Genomic DNA, 19,486 nt, shown 5'->3' with positions numbered 1-19,486 from the left:
ATAAACCACAAATGCCTTAGCTCAAAAGTAAACATAAACCTGCAAAAACTAAAATTTGAGGGAGGAAAAAACAGTGTTATTCATACAAAAACTATATTGTGGTTTTCATAAAAGGGAAATTTAGAATCACTAATTAGAGGGAAACACATTTCTTTTTCTGATCCAACAGTTTTATTTTTTATAATGATTTCTTTTTAAGGGTTTCAGAAAAAGAAACGGCTGTTGTTGTTTGATCATCAGTTTTTTAGCATAGTATACATAAAAATTCCTATTACATTGTGGCGAGATATGATACTTTTCGCCAGATGCAGTAGCTAATCTTGTGCCCAGCTAAAAACAGAGTTCATCACCTTATTCTCAGCATTGCTATGACAAAATAATTCTCTTGTACAGTAAATGAGATTTTTAATATTTTCCTATGGAGAATTCACTATAAGATAGATTATACAATATGCCTGTGCCCAGCACCCCTGGGGTGAAATTCAATAGGAACACGTACACTCACCGGCCACTTTATTAGGTACACCTTGCTAGTACCAGGTTGCCTTCAGAACTGCCTCAATTCGTTGTGGCATAGATTCAACAAGGTGTGGATTTTGGTTCATTTTGACATGATAGCATCACGCAGTTGCTACAGATTTGTCAGCTACATATCCATGATGTGAATCTCCTGTTCCACCACATCCCATCTGTGCCCTATTAGATTGGGATCTGTGATTGTGGAGACCATTGGAGTACAGTAAACTCATTAGCACATTCAAGAAACCCGCAGGGAGATGATTTGAGCTTTGTGACATGGTGCATTATCCTGCTGGAACTAGCCATCAGAAGATGGGTACACTGTAGTCATAAAGGGATTAGACAATGCACCCACACTGCAGTACATCACAGCGCACATGCCGAGCAATTTTTAGTGCATTAGGATGCACTGCCAACCCATTCAAAATGAATGGGCTGCCTTAACTCAATGCACATTAATGTAGCAATTTCACTAACAGTCTGGTACTATCTGTGTTATGTTGCATTGTACCATTATTTCAAAACGCCAAATAGAAAACTCTATTAACTGAAAATAATTAAACTAACTGCTTCAGTTCTTCACTTTGGTCTTCTCTTCAACCAAGGATATGATCCTTATTTGTTACTCTGGGTAGCTGCCATTGTAATCAAGGATGTTTAATGCACTAGGTACACATGTTCCCAATGTCCTTCCTGTAGTACAGGGTCCCAGAAAGTGATTACCCTTTACCTGTTTGCTATACTTTTGAGTCACTTATTTGGACCAATTATGCATATAAGGAGTTCCGATTTTATCCCACCCTAAGTGCGTCCTACGCACTTCCGGGTTCTGGCTCACACATCACACAGCCTCACTGTGCAGTCTTCTATTTCTTCCCCCCTCAAGCACTCACATTGTGAGCACTAACGTCGCTGAGTGCTGCACAGCTGCAACCTAGCAGTGGACTCAGCACCGCACCTAGATAGGTGAATTGCCACAATAGCCCAGCAAAGACTTGGACTTCCAGGCACGGATCCCTAGCAGAGACACCTGAACTAATCACTAGGTGTTCCTGACCAATAAAAACAAACTATAGACATCTGCATTTGAGTTTATCCCCCCCATGGTGCTGAGCACACTGCAATGTGGAAGGGTAAATCCCTACAGTGAAGGATATTCCACTCATATGGTTACACCACTCAACTGGAGTTATAACACCCATCCAGTTGTCTCTCTATTATAACACACAGACCAAGGCTCTGATGAAGAGGAAAACTCTCAAAACGGGTTAGCCAAGTATTAATTTCATTTTATCCCTTATATGGGTATCATTTTATGTCAGTCCATCTAGTGACAACATTCTCGTTAGTTCCTATTATTATTTTAATTTTGAATATGTAGTATCTACCCCTGTATTAACTAATTTGTTTATTATATTAAACTCTTCATTATGATTCATGCATCAGGCCATGCGCCTTCCTTTCTTTTGTCTACATAGCATTCCAGACTTCCCCTAGTCAGCCTAGGCAGTGGGGTATACATGATCACTCCACTACCAGGAAACACTACCATCTGTACTAAGGCCCTCCTTACTAGCGCAGGAGTATATCTTTTCTACTAACAACTTTAATTGAACAAGTTTACCTAATAAAGTGGCCGGTGAGTGTGGTTTGCATGCTGAAAAGTAATGAAGACCCTAAATGGAATCTAACACTTAATGATTCCACCCAGAACTATTTTCTACCTTGCAATTATCCTTCAAAGCATAACATTTTTTTCCATGTTTACAAGTTTGGTATTGTAAGAGAAGAGAATGACCATTGCAATATTCTGTCTATTGTTTTCTCTTGTGCACAGTCAGGCTTTTGAAGTACCCACTGTTTTTAATGCAAACTGCTTTATTTTGAGATGTTACATTTTTTACAAAACAATGTATGTTTATATACAGCTGACAATGGAACATTCTCAGACACAGCTGGGCATATGTATAAACTGTTTTCTTGTCTATTGTCAAATAGGATATCAATAGATGTATGTCCCTACCAGGGATGGGTGAACGGTTCGGCCAAAGCATAAGCATAGTTCGGCATACAATCAAACGGGTCATTGGACCATTTGTTCGACCCCCCGAACCGACCACAATGCATTACGGTGCTGAACAGTGCATTGCAAGCCCTGATTGGCTGAAGCACTGATAGCTTCAGCCAATCAGGGCACAGAGCACTGTCAGAGTCATGATTGGACACTGTCATGATGATTTTATCCAATCATGGCTCATTCCCGCCCCATAGTATAAAAGTATTCTTTCAATGACAGCCATTTTCAGTGTGATTTCGGCATGGAGAGAGATAGAACAGGGCTCTGTTCAGTGCTATTAGTTAGTTAGTAAGTACGGATGGGCCTGATGTTCGAGTGGAACGTAACTTCCACTCGAACATAGGGTGTTCGCCTGTTCGCAGAATAGTGAACAATTTGGGGTATTCGCGGCAAATTCGAAAGCCGCGGAACACCCTTTAAAAGTCTATGGAGAAATCAAAAGTTATAATTTTAAAGGCTTATATGCATGGTATTGTCATAAAAAGTGTTTGGGGACCTGGGTCCTGCCCCAGGGGACATATATCAATGCAAAAAAAAAGTTTTAAAAATGTCTGTTTTTGCGGGATCAGTGATTTTAATAATACTTAAAGTGAAACAATAAAAGTGTAATATTCCTTTAAACTTGTCTATAGTATGCCTGTAACGTGGCGCATGTTTCCCGTGTTTAGAACAGTCCAAAAGCGAAATGACATTTCTAAAGGAAAAAAGTAATTTAAAAGTACTCACGGCTATAATGAATTGTCGGTCTCGGCAATACACATAAAAGTTCATTGATAAAAATGGCATTCAATTCCCCCACAGGGGAACCCCAAACCAAAATTAAAAAAATAGAATGCGTGGGGGTCACCCCAAATTCCATACCAGGCCCTTCAGGTATGGATATTAAGGGGAACCCAGCACCAAATTTTTTTAAAAAAATGGCATGGGGTCCCCCTCAAAATCCATACCAGACCCTTATCCGAGCACGCAACCTGGCAGGCCGCAGGAAAAGAGGGGGGATGAGAGAGCGCCCCCCCTCCTGAACCATACCAGGCCACATGCCCTCAACATTGGGAGGATGCTTTGGGGTAGCCCCCCAAAGCACCTTGTCCCCATGTTGATGGGGAGAAGGGCCTCATCCCCACAACCCTTGCACGGTGGTTGTGGGGGTCTGCGGGCGGGGGGCTTATCGGAATCTGGAAGCCCCCTTTAACAAGGGGACCCCCAGATCCTGCTCCCCCGTGTGAAATGGTAACGGGGTACAAATGTACCCATACCATTTCACAAAAAATGTGTGAAAATTGTAAATAAAAGACAATACACGCCTTGGGACAAGTCCTTTATTTCAAAAATAAAAAAATAAAACTGTCCGGCGAAGTCTTGTTCTTCTTCTTCTCTCGCTCCAACGGACCGAAAAAAAAAGCCACAAGCCGCCTACGATCTGCCGCCATGGGAGGCACCCGCCGTAATGACGGGCCTCTCAGGTGACAGTTCTTTTTATAACTGAGGGCAGGGCCACATGATGACGTTGCCGGGTGACCCCGCCCCCTCTGATGCTACGGGAAAGCCATAGGGCTGTCCCCGTGTGTCAGAGGTGGGCGGACCGGGTGGCCCCGTCCCATCTGACGCTATGGGAAAGCCATAGAAATGTCCCCATGCGTCAGAGGGGGGCAGGGTCACCCGGCAATGCACACAAAACTATATGGCGTTAAACTGGCAGTAACACACACAGCCGTGTCATTCCTACATACATTAGTGTAGAGTGGGACAGCTCATATAGTTTCAGTGTAGTGTAGTGAGACTGTGTCAGTAATCTTAGTTGTGTACAGTATAGCTAGAGTAGGGACAGTTCAGATAGCATCAGTGTAGTGACGGTTAATCACTATTTGATTGCGTTACTGCCAGTTTAACGCCATTTACCTCTGTGTGCATTACTGCCAGTTTAACGCCATATCGTTCTGAGTGCGTTACTGCCAGTTTAACGCCATTTATTTCTGTTTGCATTACTGCCAGTTTAACGCCATATAGTTCAGTATGCATTACTGCCAGTTTAACGCCATATAGTTCTGTGCATCACTGTATGTTTGGCGCATTATATTGCAGTATATTATAGTGTATCCTTGGAGTGTGTCTGTGTAGTGTGAGTACTCAAATTAAAGTTCACCAAACACCTCTTTACGTTGATTAAAGTGCATCTATGTACAGATTTCAACTTCTTCTTTACATGTGCTTTTAAGCACCGCCCTCTTCCTCTCAATAATGTCTGGGAGGACAATGAGGAGAGGCAGACATTCCCTTGGCACTGTAAGGGGGCTAGCAAAAGATGTGTCCACAGGCAAAGGTGGACCTTGTGGCCAGTCCTCAGGCAGGGCATAATTTCCTCTGTTTAGTGAGTTTGCCCGTGCTATCCTGCCACAGCATGCAGAGGAGGTGGCGGACTGGCTTACTAAACCTTCCTCATCCTCCTCATCCTCTGTCACACAAGCAGAGACAAGTGTGTAGTCCACATCTATTCCTGCCATAGCTCCAACATCAGCCATTGAGGAGTCAGCTGAGTTATTTGACCAAAGTGTCAGCCACTTGCAAGTTGTCTCCAGTGATAATGATAAAGATGGAGGAGATGATGATGACGAGGTCACTGATATGACTTGGGTGCCAGATAGAGCAAATGAGGAAACTGAAGGTGAAGTGGCACAACCGCAAGGCGGCCGACATTGAGAAAGAGCAGAGAGCAGCCACCCTATTCCATCACATTCTGCAGCTATTATCTCCCCAGAGCTCAGCTGTCTGGACCTTTTTTCAGCACATCTGCAGCAGATAGCACTTTTGCTATCTGAAAACTGTGTCTCAGGCACATCAAACGTGGCAAAAACACCAACCATTTGGGTACCACATGCTAAACAAGGCATTTAACATCCAAACACTCAGCCCATTGGCAAGAGTACCTAAAAGCCACACAAAAGGGGCACAAATCTGTCCCTCCTCCTCCTCCTTACCCACTTCAGTCTGCCCCTGCTATACTGAGTCATTACCTCTAACGAGCCTCCACTGACAGGGATGATGGTATAGCACAGGGTGTCCCAGGTCCTAGCAGCACATCTGCTAGCAGCACACCACCAGCTGTAAGCTGGCAAATTTATCTGCCCCATCTGCTGCAGCAGAAAAAAAATTACAGTCCCTGCCACCCAGATGCCCTGCATCTAAATGCAAGCTTTTTAAAGCTGTTGGCTCTACAACTTCTGCCTTTCAGCCTGGTGTATTCTGCCCCCTTCCGTGAATTCGCACAATGTGCTGTACCACAATGGCAGGTTCCCAGTCGCTACTACTTTTCACGTAAGGCCATTCCATCTCTCTACCATCACGTGGAAGGGAATATTCTGGCATTGTTGGGCAAGGCAGTCAGACGTAAAATCCACTTTACTGCTGACACGTGGTCCAGCAAGCATGGGCAGGGATGATATAGTTCGTTCACAGCACACTGGGTAACGCTGCTTGCAACTCCAAAGGATGCAGGACAGGGCTCTGTGCTGCAGCTTGTTGTGCCCCCATGTCTCCATACAGCTGGTGATGATGATGCCAGACCTGTGAGCTCTACCCCCTCCTCCTCTGCCACCTCCATGCCCTACTCTGCAGAATTGTCCTATAAACATCAGGTACCCCCTAAGCGTTCAAAGGGCTATTCCCAGAGTCAGGCTAAAAGGTGCCATGCAGTGCTTCAGCTGGTGTGTTTAGGGGACAGGAACCACATTGAAGCAGAGATTCTTGCAGCTCTGCAGGGACAGGCCCAGAAGTGGTTCACACCACGCCATCTGGAGCCAGGAATGGGGTGTGCGATAATGGCTCAAATCTCCTGTCCGCCCTTAGACAGGGGAAGTTGACACATGTGCCATGCCTGGCACATGTCCTCATGCAGCTATACATGCAGCAGAGAGCCATCAATGAGTATCTGTGCAAATACGGCACAACGACAGGCCCAAGCCGCCTCTGCTTTTTTTCCCCACCCCAATGGCTGATCATTAAAGATGCATGCACTGTATGGTCACCATTTGAGGAGGCCACAAGGATGGTGAGCCGTGACAGTGCATGCATCAGTGACACAATCCCTGTTGTGTTCCTGCTGGAGCACACTCTGTGTGGCATTATGGACAGAGCACTAGAGGCAGAGCAGCAGGAGGAAGAGGAAGACTTCCTTTCCTCTCAAGGCGCACTTTATCCAGACACCATCATTCCTATGTCACAGAACACAGGAGGAGAGAGGGGAGGAGGATGAGGAGGAGGATTCTAGCACTTTCATAGGCTTCGAAGAAGAGGAAAACATGCGTCAATTTGTAAGCAATGGCTTTCCAACCCCATTAACCTTGGGAGTAGTACGTGGCTGGGTGGAGGAAGTTCTAGATGCTGTCATCCTGAGTGACCCTGAGGAGCCTCTGCAAATTTGAGGCACATGGGCAACCTCAAGCTTCAAAGCCTGCGAAAGGACCCAAGAATTCCTAGCATAAAGGAGAAGGATGATTACTGGTTGGCAACCCTCCTTGACCACCGTTATAAGGGGAAGGTCTCATCCCGTCCCCACAGAGAGTGCAGAAGATAAATCTCTTGAGGACATGTTAAAGGGGATTTTATTGAACTTTTTCCTGACTCCTGTCATGGAAAATGTAGTTTTGAGTCCTCTGAATTTTTTTAGTCCTCGCTGCCCAAGGCTGTCAGCTTCCACATACCATCGGCAGCTTCTGCATCACATGGTGGACAATTACCTCGGGGCCAAAACAGAGATGGAGAGCTTTCCAGCTGATGATCCACTGACTTACTGGGTCATGAGTATAGACCACTGGCCAGAACTTGCCCAGTATGCTACTGAGTTGTTGGGCTGCCCTGCATCCAGCGTGCTTTCAGAATGGGCATTCCGTGCTGCAGGAGGTTTTGTTACTGATCATAGAACGCATCTGTCCACAGACTCCATGGACCATTTGACTTTTATAAAAATGAATCAGTTCTGGATTACCAGCTATGAAGCCCCTGATGCCAATGTCACTGATTAAGTCTTTTTGGGATGTGGAATCTCTGCAGGACTTAGAGGCTACCTAGCTTTGAGGATGTTCAATCATTTCATTTATAAGAATGTTTTTGGTATAGGTTTCAGGGGCACAATTAACACCCAAAGACCAATTTTTCAGCACCTGTTTGACAGGTGCATATCATTGCAATTTTTTACAGCACAGACAATTCTTGCTTTCATCAAGAGTACCTCTATAGGGTTACGGTGGGAAGACGTCACCGACACCCAAAGACCAATTTTTCTGCATCTGTTTGACAGGTGCATACTATTGCATTTTTTTTACAGCAAGGTCAATTCTTGCTTTCATCAAGAGTAGGTCTATAGGGTTACGGTGGAAAGGCGCCACCGACACCCATAGACCATTTTTTTTAACCTGTTTGACAGGTGCATATCATTGCAATTATTTACAGCAAGGCCAATTCTTGCTTTCATCAAGATTACCTCTATAGGGTTACGGTGGAAAGGGGCCACCGACTCCCAAAGACCAATTTTTACGCACCCAGTACTTCTATCCAAAGTCAAAGTAACACCAAAATGTATCCAAAAAATCTCTAATCTTGTTCCCAGTGCACTACACTGTGGCCTCATCATACACACTGGCTGCCCAGCTGTTGTTGAGCAAAAAAAAAAGGCAGATACAGGGAAAATGTCATTTTTTTCGGCTTTATAAATGCAATTATTGCTGCAGCAGGTTCTAGACATGGTGCAGATCTGCTACTTTACAGGTAGACCAAGGGGACCCCCCAGGCCCTATATTGGAAGGGATTTTTCATTTTTATGCCTTCACTTTAAAAATCAAAAAATCACTGATCATTTAAAAATGACGTTTTTCACAAACTTTATTTTTTATTGATGTCCCAGGGCAGGACCCAGACCCCTATAACCATTGTATGCCCAATTACTTGCATATAAGCCTTCAAATGGGCACTTTTGATGTTCGGGTCCCATTGACTTTAATGGGGTTCGATATTTGGGTCAGAACTTTCGTAGTGTTCGAAAGTTCTGGTGCAAACCGAACAGGGATCCATTCAGCCCACCCCTAGTTCCAACTATACAGAAACTTCATTGACACCCTTGTATAAAAGTGAATCCTATTATTTCAGAGAGAAGAAATATTCTTTTTTACATGCGGGCCAATATCAGAGTTTCTACTATTACGTCATGTTGACAAGTAGCCTAACAGCCATATCATAAGAAAGCAAGCTAAATAATAAACAATATATATATAGAAAGATCTAGTTATTTTGCTTCTCTGCTTCACAATAACAAACTATGCAGAAAGGTAAAACAAAAGTATATTTATCCTATTAATGTAACCAAGTCCACCAAAATCTGATAGTTCATGTTTGAGTGGGCATCACATTTCTTATACTTCTTGGACACTCCAAAAGTGAGATATCTTGCGTTTATTACTTCATTAAAGCCCATTGCTAGGCAAAATATGGAATGCCCATTTCCTCCCACTCATTCAAAAATAAAAACCCTTTCTAAACCCTTTTTTATTCTACTAAATCCACAGTCACATCATCCCGTGTGGTGCCTGGTGCCTTGGTGAAGAAAAGACTACTGATCCACTACAGCCTCTACCTACCAGTGACCAGTCTTATTGCTACCCCTCAATGTGACATCACCATGGAGTCTTCAGAACTGTTTGAAGACCCCACTAATGGACTTATTAAGAAGTGTCCAGAGCAACAAGCAACAATGTGGTCAGTAAAAAAAAAAAATTTCTTCTGCAGTGAAAAAGCATTTACTGCAGAATTAAATTAGTGTTTAGGGCATTAACTGAAATGAATGAGATGATTAGCTAAAGAGGGTTGTTGGGTATTGTTTAGGGGTGGGGGACTTCCCTGGCCACCTTAGGCTTTAAAACATATTGTCATACATTTTCCATCTTTGATTTATTTATTTTTTTCATACACCTATACTGTATGTAACTAGAAATTAAATATACTATTTTAAACATTAAAGCGTTTGTTACCCTAATACTTCATATTTCTGATGTGTGCCTGATGTACCATGTATGAGAAAGTATCCTGTTCTCTTTGTGTTGCTTCCTTTGTGTGAAATCCCTGGTGTTTCTGCCATTCCTTCTGCTTTCCTATTAAAAACTGACCACACTAAGCAGGAGAGCACATGGTGGTCAGTTCTCTAGCTGTGCTGGGAACTCAGTGTACCAATGACCAGACTTGTCCTGACACCCCCCTGCTGCACAGCCATTCACTGGGAAGCTTAGTGTGCTGCTGCTTCTCCCCCCCAGTTCCTATGCAGCTGAGAACAGAGGGAATGTGATCACTTATAAAAAAGGGAAAAATATATTTAAAACATACAGTTGCAATAAAAAGTATGTGAACCCCTTTGGAATGATATGGATTTCTGCACAAATTGGTCATAAAATGTGATCTGATCTTCATCTAAGTCACAACAATAGACAATCACAGTCTGCTTAAACTAATAACACACAAAGAATTAAATGTTACCATGTTTTTATTGAACACACCATGTAAACATTCACAGTGCAGGTGGAAAACATATGTGAACCCCTAGACTAATGGGATCTCCAAGAGCTAATTGGAGTGAGGTGTCAGCCAACTGGAGTTCAATCAATGAGATGAGATTGGAGCTGTTGGTTACAGCTGCCCTGCTCTATAAAAAACACACACCAGTTCTGGGTTTGCTTTTCACAAGAAGCATTGCCTGATGTGAATGATGCTTCTCTGCCTCCTGCAGTTATGCTGCCTCACTCGTCACAGTGTATTTCTGTCTCTGCATTATACACTGGACTACACCTGTGCTCAATTTAAGCTGCTGCCACTATCCCCCCCCCCCCCAATGTCACAAGGAGTATCCACCCCCACCTCTCTAAGTCCCTTGTGCAGCTTAGAACAGGGGTCACTTATTAAAAAAAGAAAAAAGGTACTTACTACAATATAATACAGTGGAACCTTAGATTGTGAGTATAATCCATTCCAGGAGAATGCTTGTAATCCAAAGCACTTGCATATCAAAGCGAGTTTCCCCATAGAAGTCAATGGAAATGAAGATAATTTGTTCCGTATTGACTTCTATTGCATACAATACCGCATGTGGCCAGAGGTGGGGGGTGCCGGAGAGACTCAGAAATACTATGAGACCGCTCGGCTGCACTCAGAAACCATTGGAAAGACTCGGAAACACTCGGGAACTGAGTATTTTCAAGTGTTTCCGAGTATTTCCGAACAGCTCCAAACCATTCTGAGTGTCACCGGCACCCCCGCACCTCTGGCTAAATGCGCCACTGCACACCGCAGAGGCTTGAATCCTGCTCGTTTTGCGAGACAACAATCGCAAACCGAATCAGGATTTTAAAAAAATGATTGCTCGTATTGCGAAACGCTCGTCACCCGCGTTACTTGCAATCCGAGGTTCCACTGTATATACTTTAAGAGAAACAATATTAAAGAGGATGAATTGGCATATAGTAAATTGAGCTTATAAACATACATATTAATAGAAGTAAAAAAATGATCATTTTAAATATCTCTAGCTATAATACATTTATTTTGAAGGTTGGCTATTGAAGAATTTCACAATATGCTTATTTCACAAAGTCAGAATTTAAGGCATTTACTTAAATTTCATAAATGTGTTATTGATGCCACTGGTCATAAAAACAGGTATAATAGTCATGCAGACATAATGGGTGAAAATCTTATTAAAATACTTAAAACCTTACTGCAGTTTCCAGTACATTAATCTATAATAGATGATCTTAATAATACATGAAAGCAAGTATAATAAGGTAAGTCAGGCCCATTCTTTGGGCAATTACACAGATTGCATATTAAACTAATGTGTAGTGAGAAAAGCATTAAAAGACTGGCATTCCTGTAAAGATTAATGTTCACAACACCCTTGCATGTTTTCTTCACACTTGTTATCCACTTGCAAAAAAATCAGTGGATTCATTGCTGGCAAATCAGTGGAATAATACCTGGCAGATCATATTTCAGGTGAGATGCCAGTAAATTAGAGTTTCTATCATGTTCCAGTACTGCCATTTCATTACTGAAATATTGTTTAAAGCCCAACATGATTTGACCATTTTGTGGGTGTTTACAATTTTAAGGCTTGACATATTTTATACCTACTTTCTTTGTGCAGTCTCATCTTTACATTTTTTTACAAATACATTGGAATTATTTTGTGTTTGTGTGCACAGAAATTAATTTTAATGTGTTTATATATATAATTATTTATAGGTTTGAAAAATAGTGTAAATATCACGCAACATAAACATTTGCAACTACCATATTTTTATTCTACAGATGTTCTGATTTCAGAAAATAGATAATGTTTTGGGGGTTTTAGGTAATATTGAGGCCTAAAATGCATGTTATAAAATGTGTGCGAAAATAGAAAAAAGTGCTTCAGCAGAGAAAAAGTTGAACAATCGAAGAAGCATACTGACTTTAAAAAAAATTACGTCCTGAAAAGATTATAAGTTAGGTCAAGAAGCTCAACCCATGCATTTAGAGTTCCAGTGACTTTAGAAATGGTTTTGACCTGCAATGCCATTGAGAAAAATTTTCTCTTCCTAACTGTTCTGCAGCGCAATATGGTCCAACCCAATAGAATTTCTGCAGGCGTCAGAAGCTTATAAAATCACACAGATCACACGGAAAAAATGACATTCTGGGCTGGTTTCATTTCTGGAGAATTAAAAATGAATTTGTATTTTTTACTAGGTATACATCCACATATAATCTGTGTTTCTTGGATGTGCCTCACAGTTATCAACCTCTACACTGTAAAAAAAAAAAAAACACAGTTCCTTTTCATGCCGTTGGGCAGTTTGAAATATAGTTAAGTAGAACTATAGGCAAAATGTATTTTTTTCCATTTTGCATAGAGCAAGGGAGGTTTATAATCCCTGTCAGATTTTATTTCTCCATCTTTGTTGCACTGGGGAGATTTCCCTTCACTTCCTGTCCCATAACCAAACAGGAAGTGAGAGGAAATCCCTGCAAATTAAAGGAGTCCCATGGGAAGATTTCCACTCTATTACTTCTCTAGGGACAACCTAAACAGGACAAATAGAAAAGGTGAATCTCCCTAAAGGAAGCACAGGCAGAAATAAAAACTGACAAGCATTCTAATCCCTCTCCACTTTATCTGAAAAAAAAAAAAAGTTTTGCCTTTAGTTATACAGTTATAAAATCTATCATTTTTAAATTTGCTTTGTCTTATTCATGACCCCTATGAGTGAAAACACATTCCAAGACAGTTTTTGACTATGTCTGTTCCCATGTCAATACCACAAATACAGAATGATTTCATGTTTACTAAATATAACATTTAACTTGTATAGTGCGTCATTTATTGTAAACAGGGCATGCAATAATTCTTCTAAACAAACAAAAACATAGTTTGTGAGTCATGTGTTTGCACTGGTCTCTTTACTAAATAGAGCAAGAATCTTCACAATAAATTATCTGGGACACGCGATGCAATGCATGTACTGTACATGTGCTTGCCTGATCAATTGTTTTACTATATTTAGTTTTACAATTATTACTGGAATTAAATAAAAAAACCACAATGTGGCATATTCTAACTGTTGAGATTATATTCTCACACTCGCAGTCTATGTCCAAATAATTTCAACTGTTGTACATATAAAACAGTCTTTTTTTTTTTTCGTGGCTGCCATATAATATTTTTTACAGCCTTGCTGTTTTAAATTTCTTTCATTGCTTTTACATCACCTGTACAGATCAACTCATTTTAACGTTGTAAGTAATGCAGCTCATCAGAATGGGCATTGCCTGGATCCAAATATATATTTGCGTATTTTTGTATTTTATCAGCTGAATGCCTGTAGCTCCAAGAGCTGTCTCAACGACTTCAAGCCCAAAACATGTATCAGAAGATGCCTAAACATCCACCTAGCAAAACTTAGAGAACATTTGAACATAAGACCACGTGGCAACCTTGCAAATCTGGGAAACAGTTCCTGATGTCAATGAACCCAGGAAGCACTCACATATCTAGTATAGCAGGGATATGCAATTAGCGCACCTCCAGCTGTTGCAAAACTCCAAGTCCTATCATGCCTCTTCCTCTGGGTGTCATGCTTGTTGCTGTCAGAGTCTTGCAATGCCTCATGGAACTTGTAGTTCTGCAACAGCTGGAGGTCCGCTAATTGCATATCCCTGTAGTAGAGTGTGCCCTGGTAGAAAATGGTGGAATACAATCCTGTAGACAATGCATTTCAATGGTTGATCTGCCAGCGAGAAATGATGGAACAAGAAGCTGGTTTCCCTTTAAGAGGACCATCAGGAATGACAAAGGAGCATTGATCTTTTTGATGGACGAAGTAGCTGTGAGGTAGATGCATAGCTTGAACTGCATTTAGACATTGTCAGGATATCTCATTCTGATGCACTTGGGTAGACAGAGGAATGCAAGAGTGACGTCCTGGTTAAGTTGAAAAGAGAAAACCACCTTGGGAAGGAAGGATTCTCTAGGTCTCAAAACAACCTTGTGTAGGACCAGAAAAAGTTTGAGACACTGGTGGGTTCAAATGGAAAGCCACATAAGAAGCACCTTGAACAAAGTTTTTAACCAAAATGAGAGCGTACCATTGATAGTTGATTGTTGATGCAGACTTAAAGTGTCTGTAACCTTAAAAAAAAGAAATCCTGTTCCCTTATAGCAGATTAAACAGCACAGTGCTTGTGCTGTCTAATCTGCCCCTTTACAAACTGTAAAAAAAAACTAGCTGATGCTGCCACTTCCTGTGTCCCCCTCTCTGTACTGACCATGAGAATCGTGGCTGCTGAGCCCTGATTACCGTGGTCAGTTTGCCTGCTGTTTGCAGAGCTGAATAGCTTAAACTAAAATTCACAAACCTGATTGAGTCACAGCAAAATGCAATCCCTCTCTTTTTTCTCTACCTTTATAAAGCTCTCTCTGTTGTTGTTAATAAGCTACTTTATCCACAGTGCTATAAGGGTCCTTCGTAAATCAAATGTTTATTTGTAAAAAAAGGATTGTTTATAAAAATATAGCAAATATCATCATTGAGCATCAGTTTAAAAACCCTAAAAAAAAAAATTAAAATTGACCCAAACCATTATGGTTTCCCTTTAAGGCAAGATATTGGCTGAGAGGCCCGTTAGCTTGCCTTGTGTATACTTAAAGGTGCCTTAAGTGCAAATATCAGTGAGAGGAATGAAGGCCATCAACCACTTAGCTCTTATGATGCCAGGTACAGGAGCATGTAAATGGTGAAATTCCACCAGTGATGCCTAGTGGTATTTTTTTTGGGGGGTGGAAAACAACCCCAGTCGGGTTGGTCAGTCGGTAAACTTACCCTATCCATTGTGGGCAATCACAGACAGCCTCCCCTGCTCTCCTCCACAGGCATCACGGTGGTGGGCATCACGAGCAGCTTCTCCTTCCCCTGCTTCCGTCTCCTCCCTCCTCCTCAGCGGCAAATCAATTTGCTTCTCCTTTCAGCCAATTGGGAAACGGGTCTCAGACCTGCTTTCTGATTGGCGGAGAGGAGATTCAGTGTGAGAATAGTGAATATTCATTCGCTATTCTCACATACCTGGGTGGGCTCCGAGCGTATTCTCAAATCTTTATTTATCGTTTTCCATGACAAATCATTTCCCACCAGGGGCATTTAAAGGTACAAATCAATCTATATATTCAGAAAATAAACATACTTATCCCCCGAAACCACCCCCCCTGCCCTCCCCACCCACCTACCCCTCCCCACTCTGCAGGACGTTATTCGTTTAGATGCGAATCACGTCTTAGTCGCTCCTATCAGACTGTAAATACCTTCCTTGTTATACCATTTTATATAATCTCCTTTAAGTAGGACCATGATCTTTTAAATTTGATCCAGCCTGACCACTTCCCTGTATGCTCCGAATCCTCGTCAGGTTCCGTTCCCCGCCAGTCTAGGCACTCAACATTAAATATTTCATTAAGGCCAAAGAGCCAATCTCGCGTGTTGGGACTTGATGGTTTCAGCCAGTTTAAGGTGATCTGCCTCTTGGCCACATCTAATATTATAGGGACCAGCGAGGATTTGTAACTCTTAACTGATTCCTGAGTCCCATGGAAGAGGCAAGCCCATGGGTCTACCTGAATTTCCCTCCCTGTAAAGTCCTTTGTCAATGACAGGATTTTTTTCCAGAAGGCCTTAATGATGGGACATTCCCACCAGATGTGGGCCATTGTGCCCACAGTTGAGCACCCCCTCCAGCAGGTGTTAGCCTTTGTCCCATCCATTTTACTTACTCTGTCTGGGGTGGCGTACCATCTTGCTAGAACTTTGTAATGGATTTCCTTTCTCCTATTGTCTAATGAAGTGTGGTGGGCCAATCTCAAAATTTTTTCTATCATGTTCCTATTACACTGTGACCCCAGTTCCTGCTCCCACCTTTTAATATAAGGAGGCACTACCTCCTCCTGTTCTGCTCCCAATATTCTATATATTTGGGCAATAACACCTCCTGAGTGCTCCTTCGTACAGAGTTGCTCCAGCGGTCTGAGCTCTTCCATACTTCTGAGTGGCTTCGGTAGATTGCCGATAAAATGGGAGAGCTGGAGGTACCTCCATCTATCCATCACCCAAAGTTCTGATTCTCTACTCAATTCCGTGAAAGTGCAAATTTTACCCTTACTAATAAAGTTTTTCAGTTGAATAGAATCCTCCTTTAACCAATTACCCCCCACCTCCCTCCTCCCTGGTTCAAAAAATAAATTGTTTTTCACATATATCAACGGTGAATTATATGACCATTTGTGCTGTGTATGTATTTTATCCCAATATTTAAAGGTGTTTTGCGTTAACAAGGATGTGTTGATGCTAAGTGCTCTGTATTTTGGAGCGTATTCTCTGCACCCCGAGCCCACCCTATTTTGAAGCCCTGATTAGAGCCCCTGTCTCTAATCGGGGCTTCAAAAAAAACACCCACGCTGCATTGGAATTCATGCTTTCAGCATCCTGAAAGGGGCCGGACACTTGGATGGGGGGGGGGCGACGTCCATGTGCCATTAATGGTCGGGCCGCCCCTGTATTCCACCTGGTGGAATTGTTGCACAATAGTGCCCCGCAAGATAAAAAAAATATGGCAAGAGTAACCTTTATCAAGGGCAATTTTCTAGCCACTATATCATCAATCATCATGATCATTTTAATAAATCTTTTTCAAATAGTTAATCCAAGTGGAGGTTGTAGGACCTGAGAGCAACTGGGAATTCTAATCCTTTTAGCATTTCATGAATTTATTAAAGGCTTTCCCCCAGTTGAACTAGCCAAAGGGAGTCTCCCGAAGGATCATCCATATAAGATGCACTGGCACAAGCATTCTAGTGGTTTCCCACTGTAAGTGTTCAGGCACTGACAGACACATCATCCAGTTTCAATACATATGCCATCAACACCATATATACACCTCATAAACTTGTACCTGTTTTCCACCAGACATCTGCTGGGTCTTACATTTTTTAAGGAAATCACACCAAGGAGAGACTAGAAACTGTAAAGGTCATTTGGAGAGCTGAGAACTAAAACTTAAGCTTGGGAAATCCATTACCTGCAATTGTATATAACATTTTTTTAGTTGTATTTTATTTATATTAAAATATTCTCAATAAGGATGAATAAATGTGATGATAGGAAGGAGGTGAAGACAATATAAACCTAGATGTTAAGATCAACTATTACTATCAATTTAAAAGTAATTGTAATGCAGAACCTCTGAAAGTTGTGCAAGTGATTTATTACACTGTTGGTCTTTCTAAACTGTACATTATTTGCTTCACTAGCTGGTTTTCACATGCAGTAAATGTCAGTCTGCTATATCATTTCAAGAGAGCTTCAGATAGAAGATTACTATTTTATACCCAGTGGCGCATTCAAAGTAATAGAACTGTTTCCATTTCCCTTCACTTTTTTCTGTTTACTACCAGGATAATAGTTCTACAACAAAATTGGAATTAACTGTCCCTAACTGTTTCAAGCAGACTGAGAAATTCAGTTATAGATGTATGGATAAAATAACATCAGTATAATGATCCCTTTCCAAAGGTCCCCTTTACATCTAAGAATTTTATGTTTAGAATGCTTTATAATTTATTATGCTTGGCTTCATTTACATGATGATTGCATAAAGTCATTGATGCATTGATATAAGATATTATATGTGTATTTAAAGTAAGCAAAACATGATAGCATAAATTTACTTTTTTCTCACATGGGAAAGGCCAGTAAAAAATTATTTAAATGTTGTTTAGGACTGATCCAGAGCTACAGGACACCAGTTTATGATTACAAGTATAAAAAAAAAACAGACTTAAAGACGTAAGAATCCTAGCTTGGCTTGACCTTGGAAGAAGCTGACAGCTTAACTGCTTCAGCCCCGGAAGATTTTCCCCCCTTCCTGACCAGAGCACCTTTTGCGATTTGGCACTGCGTCACTTTAACTCACAATTGCGCGGTCGTGCAACGTTGTACCCAAACAAAATTGACATCCTTTTTTTCCCACAAATAGAGCTTTCTTTTGGTGATATTTGATCACCTCTGCAGTTTTTATTTTTTGCGCTATAAACAAAAAAAAGCGAAATTTTGAAAAAAATGCATTATTTTTTACTTTTTGCTATAATAAATATCCCCCAAAAATATATTAAAAAAATATTTTTTTCCTCCGTTTAGGCTGATATGTATTCTTCTATATATTTTTAGTAAAAGAAAATCACAATAAGCGTATATTGATTGGTTTGTGCAAAAGTTATAGCGTCTACAAAATAGGAGATAGTTTTATGGCATTTTTATTATTATTTATTTTTTTACTAGTAATGGCATTGATCTGCGATTTTTATTGGGACTGCGACATTATGGACAATCTTGACACATTTTTGGGACCATTGGCATTACTACAGCAATCAATGCTATAAAAATGCATTGATTACTGTAAAAATGGCACTGGCAGTGAAGAGGTTAACACTAGGGGGTGATCAAGGGGTTAATGTGTTCCCTAGTGTGTGTTCTAACTGAAGGGGGAAGGGGACTGTGTGATCGTGACCGCCAGGCACGCGCATCATCTCGGGCACCCCTAGTGGCCACAGGGTGAAGCAATGTTACATAATGTCGTTTCACCCAGCCATGCCATTCTGCCGCAGTACAACTGCGGCGGCTGGTCGGCAAGTGGTTAAAGTGAACCTGTTATTTTGCTATGTAGGGTAAAGCAACTGATTTTTATTGGGACTGCGACATTACGACGGACACATCGGACAATTTTTACACATTTTTGGGACCATTGGCATTAATACAGCAATCAATGCTATAAAAATGCATTGATTACTGTAAAAATGTCACTGGCAGTGAAGAGGTTAACACTAGGGGGCGATCAAGGGGTTAATGTGTTCCCTAGTGTGTGTTCTAACTGAAGGGGGGAGGGGACTGTGCAGGGAAGATGACAGATCTCTGTTTCTACTCTGTATTAACAGATGATCTGTCTGTTCTCCCCTCAGAGAACCGGAAACTGTGTGTTTTAACACACAGATCCCGGTTCTCCGTGTGTCAGCATCGATCGTGGGAGCCCAGCAGTGATCGTGACCGCCGGGCACTCGCATCATGACCGCCGGGCACTGGCATCATCTCGGGCGCCCCAGTGGCTACAGGGTGAAGCAATGTTACATAATGTCATTTTGCCCAGCCATGCCATTCTGCCGCAGTACAACTGTGGCGGCTGGTCAGCAAGTGGTTAAAGTGAACCTGTTATTTTGCCATGTAGGGTAAAGCAACAGGTTTACTTTAATGGCAGCCCCACAGGCAGCACATACTTTGTTTT

The sequence above is a fragment of the Aquarana catesbeiana genome, linkage group LG01 (genome assembly GCF_042186555.1).
Source record: "Aquarana catesbeiana isolate 2022-GZ linkage group LG01, ASM4218655v1, whole genome shotgun sequence".
Taxonomy (NCBI): Eukaryota; Metazoa; Chordata; class Amphibia; order Anura; family Ranidae; genus Aquarana; species Aquarana catesbeiana.
The sequence above is the reverse complement of the archived record's forward strand: the minus strand, read 5'-3'. Positions refer to the sequence as shown.